Source organism: Orcinus orca, chromosome 1 (assembly GCF_937001465.1).
Source record: "Orcinus orca chromosome 1, mOrcOrc1.1, whole genome shotgun sequence".
Lineage (NCBI taxonomy): Eukaryota > Metazoa > Chordata > Mammalia > Artiodactyla > Delphinidae > Orcinus > Orcinus orca.
The window spans coordinates 70612103-70626856 of record NC_064559.1 but is presented as its reverse complement, the minus strand read 5'-3'; positions in this window follow the sequence as shown (position 1 = coordinate 70626856).

Sequence of the window (14754 nt, the reverse complement as noted above, 5' to 3'; positions counted from 1 at the left end):
CCGTCCCCTAATCCTAACCCGTACGCTAACACTAACCCATGGCCTCACACGTACGCTCCACCTAAAACGTTGTCATACCCTCACCTGGACCCTAAACCGTCCCCTTCCCCTAACCCTAACCCTATCCCGAACATTACCCTAACCCTTCCTCGAAGCGTTCCCCTCAACCGTTCCCTAATGCTAACCCGTACGCTAACACTAACCTGTGCCCTCACATGTACGCTCCTCCTAAACCTTTGTCGTACCCTCACCTGGACCCTAAACTTTCCCCGTACCCTATCCCTAACCCTAGCCCGAACACTAACCCTAACCCTTCCCCAAAGCCTTCCTCTCACCTGTCCCCTAATCCTAACCCGTATGCTAACACTAACCCGTGTCCTCACACGTACGCTCCCCCTAAACCGTTGTCGTACCCTCACCTGGACCCTAAACCGTCCCCGTACCCTACGCCTAACACTAGCCCGAACCCTAACCCTAACCCTTCCCCGAATTCTTCCCCTCACCCGTCCCCTAATCCTAAACCGTACGCTAACACTAACCCGTGCCCTCACACATAAGCTCCCCCTAAACCGTTGTCGTACCCTCACCTGGACCCTAAACCGTCCCCATTCCCTAAACCTAACCCTAGCCCGAACCCTAACCTTAACCCTTCCACGAAGCCTTCCCCTCACCCGTCCCCTAATCCTAACCCGTACACTAACACTAACCCATGCCCTCACATGTACGCTCCCCCTAAACCGGTGTCGTAACCTCACCTGGACCGTAAACCGTCCCCGTCCCCTAACCCGAACCCGAGCCCGAACCCTAACCCTAAACCTTCCCCGAAGCCTTCTCCTAACCCGTCCCCTAATCCTAACCCGTACGCTAACACTAACCCGTGCCCTCACACGTACGCTCACCCTAAACCATTGTCATACCCTCAACTGGAGCCTAAACCGTCCCCGTCCCCTAACCCTAACCCTAGCCAGAACCCTAACCCTAACCCTTCCCCGAAGCCTTCCACTCACCCGTCCCCTAATCCTAACCCGTACGCTAACACTAACCCGTGCCCTCACACGTACGCTCCTCCTAAACCGTTGTCGTACACTCACCTGGACCCTAAACCGTCCCCGTCCCCTAACCCTAACCCTAGCCCGAACCCTAACCCTAACTCTTCCCCGAAACGTTCCCCTCACCCGTCCCCTAATCCTAACACGTACGTTAACACTAACCCATGCCCTCACACGTACGCTCCCCCTAAACCGTTGTAGTACCCTCACCTGGACCCTAAACCCTCCCCTTCCCCTAACCCTAACCCTAGACCGAACCCTAACCCTAACCCTTCCCCGAAGCCTTCAACTCACCCGTCCCCTAATCCTAACCCGTACGCTAACACTAACCCGTGCCCTCACATGTATGCTCCCCCTAAACCGTTGTCATACACTCACCTGGACCCTAAACCGTCCCCTAACCCTAACCCTAGCCCGAACCCTAACCCTAAACCTTCCCCGAAGCCTTCCCCTCACCCGTCCCCTAATCCTAACCAGTACGCTAACACTAAAACGTGCCCTCACACGTACGCTCACCCTGAACCGTTGTCGTACCCTCACCTGGACCCTAAACTGTCCCCGTCCCCTAACCCTAACCCTAGCCCGAACCCTAACCCTAACACTTCCCCGAAGCCTTCCACTCACCCATCCCCTAATCCTAACCCGTACACTAACACTAATCCATGCCCTCACATGTACGCTCCCCCTAAACCGTTGTCGTAACCTCACCTGGACCGTAAACCATCCCCGTCCCCTAACCCTAACCCTAGCCCGAACCCTAACCCTAACCCTTCCCCGAAGCCTTCCCCTCACCCGTCCCCTAATCCTAACCCGTACGCTAACACTAACCCGTGCCCTCAAATGTACGCTCCCCCTAAACTGTTGTCGTAACCTCACCTGGACCCTAAACCGACCCCGTCCCCTAAGCCTAACCCTAGCCCGAGCCCTAACCCTAACCCTTCCCCGAAGCCTTCCCCTCACCCGTCCCCTAATCCTAACCCGTACACTAACACTAACCCGTGCCCTCACACGTACGCTCCCCTTAAACTGTTGTCGTACCCTCACCTGGACCCTAAACCTTCCCCATCCCCTAATCCTAACCCTAGCCCGAACCCTAACCCTAACCCTTCCCCGAAGCCTTCCCCTCACCCGTCCCGTAATCCTAACCCGTACTCTAACACTAATGCGTGCCCTCACATGTACGCTGCCCTTAAACCGTAGTCATACCCTCACCTGGACCCTAAACCGTCCCCGTCCCCTAACCCTACACCTAGCCCGAACCCTAACCCTAACCCTTCCCCGAAGCCTTCCCCTCACCCGTCCCCTAATCCTAACCGATACGCTAACACTAACCCGTGCCCTCACACGTACGCTCCCCGTGAACCGTTGTCGTACCCTCACCTGGACCCTAAACAGACCCCGTCTCCTAACCCTAACCCTAGCCCGAACCCTAACCCTAACCCTTCCCGAAACCTTCCCCTCACCCGTCCCCTAATCCTAACCCGTACGCTAACACTAACCCATGGTCTCACACGTACGCTCATCCTAAACCGTTGTCGTACCCTCACCTGGACCCTGAATCGTCCCCTTCCCCTAACCCTAACCCTAGCCCGAACCCTAACCCTAACCCTTCCCCGAAGCCTTCCCCTCTGCCGTCCCCTAATCCTAACCCGTACACTAACACTAACCCGTGCCCTCACACGTACCGTCACCCAAAACGGTTGTCGTACCCTCACCTGGACCCTAAACCGTCCCCGTCCCCTAACCCTAAACCTAGCCCGAACCCTAACACTAACCCTTCCTCGAAGCCTTCCGCTCACACGTCCCCTAACCCTAACCCATAAGCTAACACTAACCCGTGCCCTCACACGTACGCTCCCCCTAAACCGTTGTCGTACCCTCACCTGGACCCTAAACCGTCCCCATACCCTAACCCTAACCTTAGCCGGAACCCTAACCCTAACCCTTCCCCGAAGCCTTCCCCTCACCCGTCCCCTAATCCTAAACCGTACGCTAACACTAACCCATGCCCTCACACGTAGACGCCCCCTAAACCGCTGTCGTACCCTCACCTGGACCCTACCCCGTCCCCGTCCCCTAACCCTATGCCTAGCCCGAACCCTAACCCTATTACTTCCCCAAAACCTTCCCCTCACCCGTCCCCTAATACTAACCCGTACGCTAACACTAACCCGTGCCCTCACACGTACGCTCCCCCTAAACCGTTGTCGTACCCTCACCTGGACCCTAAACCGTCCCCGTCACCTAACCCTAACCCTAGCCCGAACCCTAACCCTAACCCTTCCCTGAAGCCTTCATGTCACCCGTCCCCTATTACTAACCTGTACGCTAACACTAACCCGTGCCCTCACACGTACGCTCCCCCTAAAACGTTGTCGTACCCTCACCTGGACCCTAAACCCTCTCCGTCCCCTAACCCTAATCCTAGCCCGAACCCTAACCCTAAACTTTCCCCGAAGCCTTCTGCTCACCCGTCCCCTAATCCTAACCCGTACGCTAACACTAATCCGTGCCCTCAAACATACGCTCCCCCTAAACACTTGTCGTACACTCACCTGGACCCTAAACCGTCCCCGTCCCCTAACCCTAACCTTTCCCCGAAGCCTTCCCATCACCCGTCCCCTAATCCTAACCCGTACGCTAACACTAACCCGTACTCACACACGTACGCTCACTCTAAACTGCTGTCGTACCCTCACCTGGACCCTAAAACCTCCCCGTCCCCTAACCGTAACCCTAGCCCGAACCCTAACCCCAATCCTTCCCCGAAGCCTTCCCCTCACCAGTCCCCTAATTGTAACCCGTACGCTAACAATAACCCTTGCCCTCACACGTACCCTCCACCTAAACCGTTGTCATACCCTCACCTGGACCCTAAACTGTCCCCGTCCCCTAACCCTAACCCTAGCCCGAACCCTAACCCTGACCCTTCCCCGAAGCCTTCCCCTCACCCGTCCCCTAATCCTAACCCGTACGCTAACACTAACCCGTGCCCTCACACGTACTCTAACACTAAACGTTTGTCGTACCCTCACCTGGACCCTATACCGTCCCCATCCCCTAACCCTAACCCTAGCCCGAACCCTAACCCTAACACTTCCCCGAAGCCTTCCCCACACCCATCCAATAATCCTAAACCTTACGCTAACACTAACACGTGCCCTCACATGTACGATCACCCGAAACCGTTGTCGTACCCTCACCTGGACCCTAAACCGGCCCCGTCCCTTAACCCTAACCCTAGCACGAACCCTAACCCTAACCCTTCCCCGAAGCCTTCCCCTCACCCGTCCCCTAATCCTAACCCTTACGCTAACACTAACCCCTGCCCTCACACGTTCGCTGCTTTGAAACCGTTGTCTTACCCTCACCTGCACCCTAAATCGTCCCCATCCCCTAACCGTAACCCTTGCCCGAACCATTACCCTAACCCTTCTCCGAAGCCTTCCGTTCACCCGTCCCCTAATCCTAACCCGTACGCTCACACTAACCCGTGCCCTCACACATAAGCTCCCCCTAAACCGTTGTCGTACCCTCACATGGAACCTAAACTGTCCCCGTCCCCTAACCCTAACCCTAGCCCGAACCCTAACACTAACAATTCCCCGAAGCCTTCCGCTCGCCCGTTCCCTAATCCTAACCTGTACACTAACAGTAATCCATGCCCTCACACGTACTCTCCCCCTAAACCGTTGTCGTACCCTCACCTGGACCCTAAACCGTCCCCATCCCCTAACCCTAACCTTAGCCCAAAACCTAACCCTAACCCTTCCCCGAAGACTTCCCCTCACCCGTCCCCTAATCCTAAGCCGTACACTAACACTAACCCATGCCCACACTCATACTCTCCCGCTTAACCGTTGTGGTACCCTCACCTGGACCCTAAACCGTCCCCATCCCCTAACCCTAACCCTAGCCCGAACACTAACACTAACCCTTCCCCGAAGCCTTCCCCTCACCCGTCCCTTAATACTAACCCGTACGCTAACACTAACCTCTGCCCTCACACGTACGCTCCACCTATACCGTTGACGTACACTCACCTGGACCCTAAACCGTCCCCGTCACCTAACCCTAACCCTAGCCCGATCCCTAACCCTAACCCTTCCCCGAAGCCTTCCCCTCACCCGTCCCCTAATCCTAACCCGTACGCTAACACTAACCCATGCCCTCACACGTACGCTCCCCGTGAACCGTTGTCGTACCCTCACCTGGACCCTAAACCTTCCCCGTCCCCTAACCCTAACCCTAGCCTGAACCCTAAACCTAACCCCTCCCCGAAGCCTTCCCCTCCCCCATCCCCAAATCCTAAACATTACGCTAACACTAACCCGTGCCCTCACACGTTTGCTCCTTTGAAACCGTTGTCGTACCCTCACCTGCAACCTAAACCGTCCCCATCCCCTAACCGTAACCCTAGCCCGAACCATTACCCTAACCCTTCTCCGAAGCCTTCCCCTCACCCGTCCCCTAATCCTAACCCGTACGCTCACACTAACCCGTGCCCTCACACATAAGCTCCCCCTAAACCGTGGTCGTACCCTCAACTGGACCCTAAACTGTGCCCGTCCCCTAACCCTAACCCTAACCCGAACCCTAACCCTAACACTTCCCCGAAGCCTTCCCCTCAACCGTCCCCTAATCCTAACCTGTACGCTAACACTAAACCATGCCCTCACACGTACGCTCCCCCTAAACCGTTGTCGTACCCTCACCTGGACCCTAAACCGTCCCCGTCCCCTAAGCCTAACCCTAGCCCGAGCCCCAACCCTAACCCTTAACCGAAACCTTCCCCTCACCCGTCCCCTAATCCTAACCCGTACGCTAACACTAACCCTTGCCCTCACACGTACGCTCCCCTTAAACCGTTGTCTTACCCTCACCTGGACCCTAAACCGTCCCCATCCCCTAACCCTAAACCTAGCCCGAACCCTAACCCTAACCCTTCCTCGAAGACTTCCCCTCACCCGTCCCCTAATCCTAACTCGTACGCTAACACTAACCCGTGCCCTCACACGTACGCTCCCACTAAACCGTTGTCGTACCCTCACCTGGACCCTAAACTGTCCCCGTTCCCTAAACGAAACCCTAGCCCGAACCCTAACCCTAACCCTTCCCCGAAGCCTTCCCCTCACCCGTCCCCTAATCCTAACCCGTACGCTAACACTAACCCGTCCCCTCACACGTACGCTCCCACTAACCCTAACCCTACCCTCATCTGGACCCTAAACCGTCCCCGTCGCCTAACCTTAACCTTAGCCCGAACCCTAACACTAACCCTTCCTCGAAGCCTTCCCCTCACCCGTCCCCTAATCCTAACCCGTACGCTAACACTAACCCGTGCCCTCACACGTACGCTCCCCCTAAACCATTGTCGTATGCTCACCTGGACCCTAAACCGTCCCCGTCCCCTAACCCTAACCCTAGCCCGAACACTAACCCTAACCCTTCCCTGAAGCCTTCCCCTCACCCGTCCCCTAATCCTAACCCGTAAGCTAACACTAACCCATGCCCTCACATGTACGCTCCCTCTAAACCGTTGTCGTACCCTCACCTGGATCCTAAACCGTCCCCGTCCCCTAACCCTAACCGTAGCCCGAACCTTAACACTAACCCTTCCCCGAAGCCTTCCCCTCACCCGTCCCCTAATCTTAACCCGTACCCAAACACTAACCCATGGTCTCACACGTACGCTCACCCTAAACCGTTGTCGTACCCTCACCTGGACCCTAAACCGTCCCCGTCCCCTAATCCTAACCCTAGCCCGAACCCTAATCCTAACCCTTCACCGAAGCTTTCCCCTCACCCGTACCCTAATTCTAAACCGTACGCTAACACTAACCCGTGCCCTCACACGTACGCTCCCCCTAATCTGTTGTCGTACCCTCACCTGGACCCTAAACGGTCCCCATCCCCTAACCCTAACCCTAGCCCGAACCCTAACCCTAACCCTTCCCCGAAGCCTTCCCCTCACCCGTCCCCTAATCCTAACCCGTACGCTAACACTAACCCGTGCCCTCACACGTACGCTCCCCTTAAACCGTTGTCGTACCCTCACCTGGACCCTAATCCGTCCCCGCCCCCTAACCCTAACCCTAGCCCGTACCCTAACCCTAACACTTCCCCGAAGCCTTCCCCTCACCCGTCCCCTAATCCTAACTCGTACGCTAACACTAACCCGTGCCCTCACCCGTACGCTCCCTCTAAACCGTTGTCGTACCCTCACCTGGACCCTAAACCGTCCCCGTCCCCTAACTCTAACCCTAGCCCGAACCCTAACCCTAACCATTCCTCGAAGCCTTCCCCTCACCCATCCCCTAATCCTAACCCGTACGCTAACACTAACCCATGGTCTCACACGTACGCTCACCCTAAACCGTTGTCGTACCCTCACCTGGACCCTAAACCCTCCCCATCCCCTAACCCTAACACTAGCCCGAACCCTAACCCTAACCCTTCCCAGAAGCCTTCCCCTCACCCATCCCCTAATCCTAACCCGTACGCTAACACTAACCCGTGCCCTCACCAGTTCGCTCCCCCTAAACCGTTGTCGTACCCTCACCTGGACCCTAAACAGTCCCCATCCCCTAACCCTAACCCTAGCCCGAACCCTAACCCTAACCCTTCCCCGAAGCCTTCCCCTCACCGGTCCCCTAATCCTAACACGTACGTTAACACTAACCCGTGCCCTCACACGTACGCTCCCCCTAAACTGTTGTCGTACCCTCACCTGGACCCTAAACCGTCCCCGTCCCCTAACCCTAACCCTAGACCGAACCCTAACCCTAAACCTTCCCCAAAGCCTTCCCCTCAACCGTCCCCTAATCCTAACCCGTACGCTAACACTAACCCATGCCCTCACATGTACGCTCCCCCTAAACCGTTGTCGTACCCTCACCTGGACCCTAAACCCTCCCCGTCCCCTAACCCTAATCCTAGCCCGAACCCTAACCCTAAACTTTCCCCGAAGCCTTCCCCTCACCCGTCCCCTAATCCTAACCCGTACGCTAACACTAACCCGTGCCCACACACATATGCTCCCCCTAAACCGTTGTCGTACCCTCACCTGGACCCTAAACCGTCCCCGACCCCTAACCCTAACCATAGCCCGTACCCTAACCCTAATCCTTCCCCGAAGCCTTCCCCTCACCCGTCCCCTAATCCTAACTCGTACGCTAACACTAACCCGTGTCCTCACCCGTACGGTCCCTCTAAATCGTTGTCGTACCCTCACCTGGACCCTAAACCGTCCCCGTCCCCTAACCCTAACCCTAGCCCGAACCCTAACCCTAACCCTTCCCCGAAGCCTTCCCCTCACCCGTCCCGTAATCCTAACACGTACGCTAACACTAACCCATGCCCTCACACGTACACTCCCCCTAAACCGTTGTCGTACCCTCACCTGGAACCTAATCAGTCCCCGTCCCCTAACCCTAACCCTAGCCCGAACCCTAACCCTAACCCTTCCCCGAAGCCATCATTTCACCCGTCCCCTAATACTAACCCGTACGCTAACACTAACCCGTGCCCTCACACGTATGCTCCCCCTAAAATGTTGTCGTACCCTCACCTGGACCTTAAACTGTCCCCGACCCCTAACCTAACCCTAGCCCAAACCCTAACCCTAACCCTTCCCCGAAGCCTTCCCCTCACCCGTCCCCTAATCCTAACCCATACGCTGACACTAACCCATGCCCTCACATGTACGCTCACCCTAAACCGTTGTCGTACGCTCACCTGGACCCTAAACCGTCCCCGTCCCCTAACCCTAAACCTAGCCCGACCCCTAACCCTAACCCTTCCTCTCACCCGTCCGCTAATCCTAACCCGTACGCTAACACTAACACGTGTCCTCACACGTATGCTCTCCCTAAACAGTTATCGTTCCCTCACCTGGACACTAAACTGTCCCCGTCCGCTAACCCTAACCCTAGCCTGAAGCCTAAACCAAAACCTTCCGCGAAGCCTTCCCCTCACCCGTCCCGTAATCCTAACCCGTACACTAACACTAACGCATGACCTCACTCATACTCTCCCGCTAAACCGTTGTGGTTCCCTCACCTGGACCCTAAACCGTCCCCGTCCCCTAACCCTAACCCTAGCCCGAACCGTAAACCTAACCCATCCCCGAAGCCTTCCACTCACCCGTCCCCTAATCCTAACCCGTACGCTAACACTAACACGTGCCCTAACACGTACGTTCCCCTAAACAGTTGTCGTACCCTCACCTGAACCATAAACCGTCACCTTCCCCTAACCCTAACCCTAGCCCGAACCCAAACTCTAACTCTTACCCGAAGCCTTCCCCTCACCCACCCCCTAATCCTAACCCGTACGCTAACACTAACCCGTGCCCTCACACGTACGCTCACCGTAAACCGTTGTCGTACACTCTCCTGGACCCTAAACTGTCCCCGTCCCCTAACCCTAACCCTAGCACGAATCCTAACCCTAACCCTTCCCCGAAGCCTTCTCCTCACCCGGCCCCTAATCCTAACCCGTACGCTAACACTAACCCGTGCCCTCACACGTACGCTCCCCCTACAGTTGTCGTACCCTCACCTGAACCCTAAGCCGTCCCCGTCCCCTAAACCTAACCCTAACCCTAGCCCGAACCCTAACCCTAACCCTTCCCCGAAGCCTTTCCCGCACCCGGCCCCTAATCCTAACCCGTACCCTAACACTAACCCGTGCCCTCACACGTACGCTCCCCCTAAACCGTTGTCATACCCTCACCTGGACCCTAAACTGTCCCGGTCTCCTAAACCTAACACTAAACCTAGCCCGAACCCTAACTCTAACTCTTCCCCGAATCCTTCCCCTCACCCATCCCCTAATCCTAGCCCGTACTCTAACACTAACCCGTGCCCTCACACATACGCTCCCCCTAAACCGTTGTCGTACCCTCACCTGGACCCTAAACTGTCCCCGACCCCTAACCTAACCCTAGCCCAAACCCTAACCCTAACACTTCCCCGAAGCCTTCCCCTCACCCGTCCCCTAATCCTAGCCCGTACGCTAACACTAACCCATGCCGTCACACATACGCTCGCCCTAAACCGTTTTCATACCCTCACCTGGACCCTAAACCGTCCCCGTCACCTAACCCTAACCCTAGCCCGAACCCTAACCCTAACCCTTCCTAAAAGTCTTCCCCTCACCCGTCCCCTAATCCTAACCCATACGCTAACACTAACCCGTGCCCTCACACGTACGTTCCCCCTAAACCGTTGTCGTACCCTCACCTGGACCCTAAACCGTCCCCTTCCCCTAACCCTACTCCTAGCCCGAACCCTAACCCTAAACCTTCCCCTCACCCATCCCCTAATCCTAACCCGCACGCTAACAGTAACCCATGCCCTCACACGTACGCTCCCCCTAAACCGTTTTCGTACCATCACTTTGACCCTAAACCGTCCCCATCCCCTAACCCTACCCCTAGCCCGAACCCAAACCCTAACCCTTCCCCGAAGCCTTCCCCTCCCCCATCCCGTAATCCTAAGCCGTACACTAACACTAACCCGTGCCCTCACACGTACATTCCCCCTAAACCGTTGTCGTACCCTCACCTGGACCCTAAACCGTCCCCTTACCCTAACCCTAACCCGAACCCTAACCCTAACCCTTCCCCGAAGCCGTCCAGTCACCAGTCCCCTAATCCTAAGCCGTACGTTAACACTAACCCGTGCCCTCATACGTACGCTCCCCGTAAACCGTTGTCGTACCCTCACCTGGACCCTAAACCGTCCCCGTCCCCTAACCCTAACCCTAGCCCAAACCTTAACCCTAACCCTTTCCCGAAGCCTTCCCATCACCCGTCCTCTAATCCTAACCCGTACCCTAACACTAACACGTGCCCTCACACGTAAGCTCCCCCTAAACCATTGTCATACCCTCACCTGGACCCTAAATCGTCCCCGTCCCTAACCCTATCCCTAGCCCGAACCCTAACCCTAACCCTTCCCCGAAGCCTTCCCCTCACCCGTCCCCTAATCCTAACCCATACGCTGACACTAACCCATGCCCTCACATGTACGCTCACCCTAAACCGTTGTCGTACGCTCACCTGGACCCTAAACCGTCCCCGTCCCCTAACCCTAAACCTAGCCCGACCCCTAACCCTAACGCTTCCTCTCACCCGTCCCCTAATCCTAACCCGTACGCTAACACTAACACGTGTCCTCACACGTACGCTCTCCCTGAACAGTTATCGTTCCCTCACCTAGACCCTAAACTGTCCCCGTCCGCTAACCCTAACCCTAGCCTGAAGCCTAAACCAAAACCTTCCGCGAAGCCTTCCCCTCACCCGTCCTGTAATCCTAACCCGTACACTAACACTAACGCATGACCTCACTCATACTCTCCCGCTAAACCGTTGTGGTTCCGTCACCTGGACCCTAAACCGTCCCCGTCCCCTAACCCTAACCCTAGCCCGAACCGTAAACCTAACCCATCCCCGAAGCCTTCCACTCACCCGTCCCCTAATCCTAACCCGTACGCTAACACTAACCCGTGCCCTAACACGTACGTTCCCCTAAACAGTTGTCGTACCCTCACCTGGACCATAAACCGTCACCTTCCCCTAACCCTAACCCTAGCCCGAACCCTAACTCTAACTCTTACCCGAAGCCTTCCCCTCACCCACCACCTAATCCTAACCCGTACGCTAACACTAACCCGTGCCCTCACACGTACGCTCACCCTAAACCGTTGTCGTACACTCTCCTGGACCCTAAACCGTCCCCGTCCCCTAACCCTAACCCTAGCACGAATCCTAACCCTAACCCTTCCCCAAAGCCTTCTCCTTACCCGGCCCCTAATCCTAACCCGTACGCTAACACTAACCCGTGCCCTCACACGTACGCTCCCCCTACAGTTGTCGTACCCTCACCTGAACCCTAAGCCGTCCCCGTCCCCTAAACCTAACCCTAACCCTAGCCCGAACCCTAACCCTAACCCTTCCCCGAAGCCTTCCCCGCACCCGGCCCCTAATCCTAACCCGTACCCTAACACTAACCCGTGCCCTCACACGTACGCTCCCCCTAAACCGTTGTCATACCCTCACCTGGACCCTAAACTGTCCCGGTCCCCTAAACCTAACACTAAACCTAGCCCGAACCCTAACTCTAACTCTTCCCCGAATCCTTCCCGTCACCCATCCCCTAATCCTAACCCGTACTCTAACACTAACCCGTGCCCTCACACATACGCTCCCCCTAAACTGTTGTCGTACCCTCACCTGGACCCTAAACTGTCCCCGACCCCTAACCTAACCCTAGCCCAAACCCTAACCCTAACACTTCCCCGAAGCCTTCCCCTCACCCGTCCCCTAATCCTAGCCCGTACGCTAACACTAACCCGTGCCGTCACACATACGCTCGCCCTAAACCGTTTTCATACCCTCACCTGGACCCTAAACCGTCCCCGTCACCTAACCCTAACCCTAGCCCGAACCCTAACCCTAACCCTTCCTAAAAGTCTTCCCCTCACCCGTCCCCTAATCCTAACCCATACGCTAACACTAACCCGTGCCCTCACACGTACGCTCCCCCTAAACCGTTGTCGTACCCTCACCTGGACCCTAAACCGTCCCCATCCCCTAACCCTACTCCTAGCCCGAACCCTAACCCTAAACCTTCCTCTCACCCATCCCCTAATCCTAACCCGCACGCTAACAGTAACCCATGCCCTCACACGTACGCTCCCCCTAAACCGTTTTCGTACCATCACTTTGACCCTAAACCGTCCCCATCCCCTAACCCTACTCCTAGCCCGAACCCAAACCCTAACCCTTCCCCGAAGCCTTCCCCTCCCCCATCACGTAATCCTAAGCCGTACACTAACACTAACCCGTGCCCTCACACGTACATTCCCCCTAAACCGTTGTCGTACCCTCATCTGGACCCTAAACCGTCCCCTTACCCTAACCCTAACCCGAACCCTAACCCTAACCCTTCCCCGAAGCCGTCCAGTCACCCGTCCCCTAATCCTAAGCCGTACGCTAACACTAACCCGTGCCATCACACGTATGCTCCCCTTAAACCGTTGTCATACCCTCACCTGGACCCTAAACCATCCCCGTACCCTAACCCTAACCCTAACCCTAGCCCGAACCCTAACCCTAACCATTCCCCAAAGTCTTCCCCTCAACCGTCCCCTAATCCTAACCCGTACGCTAACACTAACCCATGCCCCGACACGTACGCTCCCCCTAAACCATTGTTGTACCCTCACCTGGACCCTAAACTGTCCCCGTCCCCTAACCCTAACCCTAGCCCGAACGCTAACCCTAACACTTCCCCGAAGCCTTCCCCTCACCCATCCACTAATACTAACCCGTACGCTAACACTAACCCGTGCCCTCACTCGTACGCTCACCCTAAACCATTGTCATACCCTCACCTGGACCCTAAACCGTCCCCGTCCCCTAACCCTAACCCTAGCCCGAACCCTAAGCCTAACCCTTCCCCGAAGCCTTCCCCTCACCCATCCCCTAATCCTAACCCGTACGCTAACACTATCCTGTGCCCTCACACGTATGCTCGCCATAAACCGTTGTCGTACCCTCACCTGTACCCCAAACCGTCCCCGTCCCCTACACTAACCCTAACCCTGGCCCTTATCCGAAGCCTTACCCTAAACCGGCCCCTAATCCTAAGCCGTACGCTAACACTAACCTGTGCCCTCACTCGTACGCTTGCCATGAACCGTTGTTAATACCTCACCTGGACCCTAAACTGTCCCCGTCCCCTAACCAAAACCTTAACCCAAAGCCTTAACTTAACCCGTCCCCTAAACCTATCCCGTACGCTAACACTAACAAGTGCCCTCAAACTTACGCTCACCCTAAACCATTGTCATACCCGAACCAGTCCCCTACAACATCCCCATCCCATAACCCTAACCCTAACCCTAACACTTACCCGAAGCCTTACCCTAACCCGTCCTCTAATCCTAACCCGTACGCTAACACTAACCCTTGCCCTCACACGGATGCTCACCCTAAACCGTTGGCGTACACTAACCTGTCCCCTAAACCGTTCCCGTCCCCTAACCCTAACCCTAACCCTAACTCTTACCCGAAGCCTTACCCTAACCCGTCCCCTAATCGTAACCCGTACGCTAACACTAACCCCTGCCCTCACACATACGTTCACTCTAAACTGTTTTCGTACCCTAAACTGTCCCCTAATCCGTCCCCATCCCCTAAACCTTACCCCAATCCTTACACTAAGACTTACCCGAAGCCTTACGCTAACTTTCCCCTAATCCTAACTCGTACGCTAACACTAACCTGTACGCTCACCCTAAAACCTTGTCATACCCTAACCTGTCCCCTAAACCGTCCCCATCCCCTAAACCTAACCCTAACCCTTACCCGAAGCCTTACACTAACCTGTCCCATAATCCTAACTCGTACACTAACACTAACCCGTGCCCTCACACGTATGCTCCCCCTAAACCGTTGTCATACCCTAACCTGTCCCCTAAACCGTCCTCATCCCCTGACCCTAACCCTAACCCTAACCATAACCCTTACCCGAAGCCTTACCCTAACCCGTCCCCTAATCCTAAATCGTACGGTAACACTAACCCGTGCCCTCAAACGTACGCTCACCCTAAACTGTTGTTGTACCCTAACCTGTCCTCTAAACCGTCCCTGTCCCCTAATCCTAACCCTAACCCTAACAATAACCTTAACACT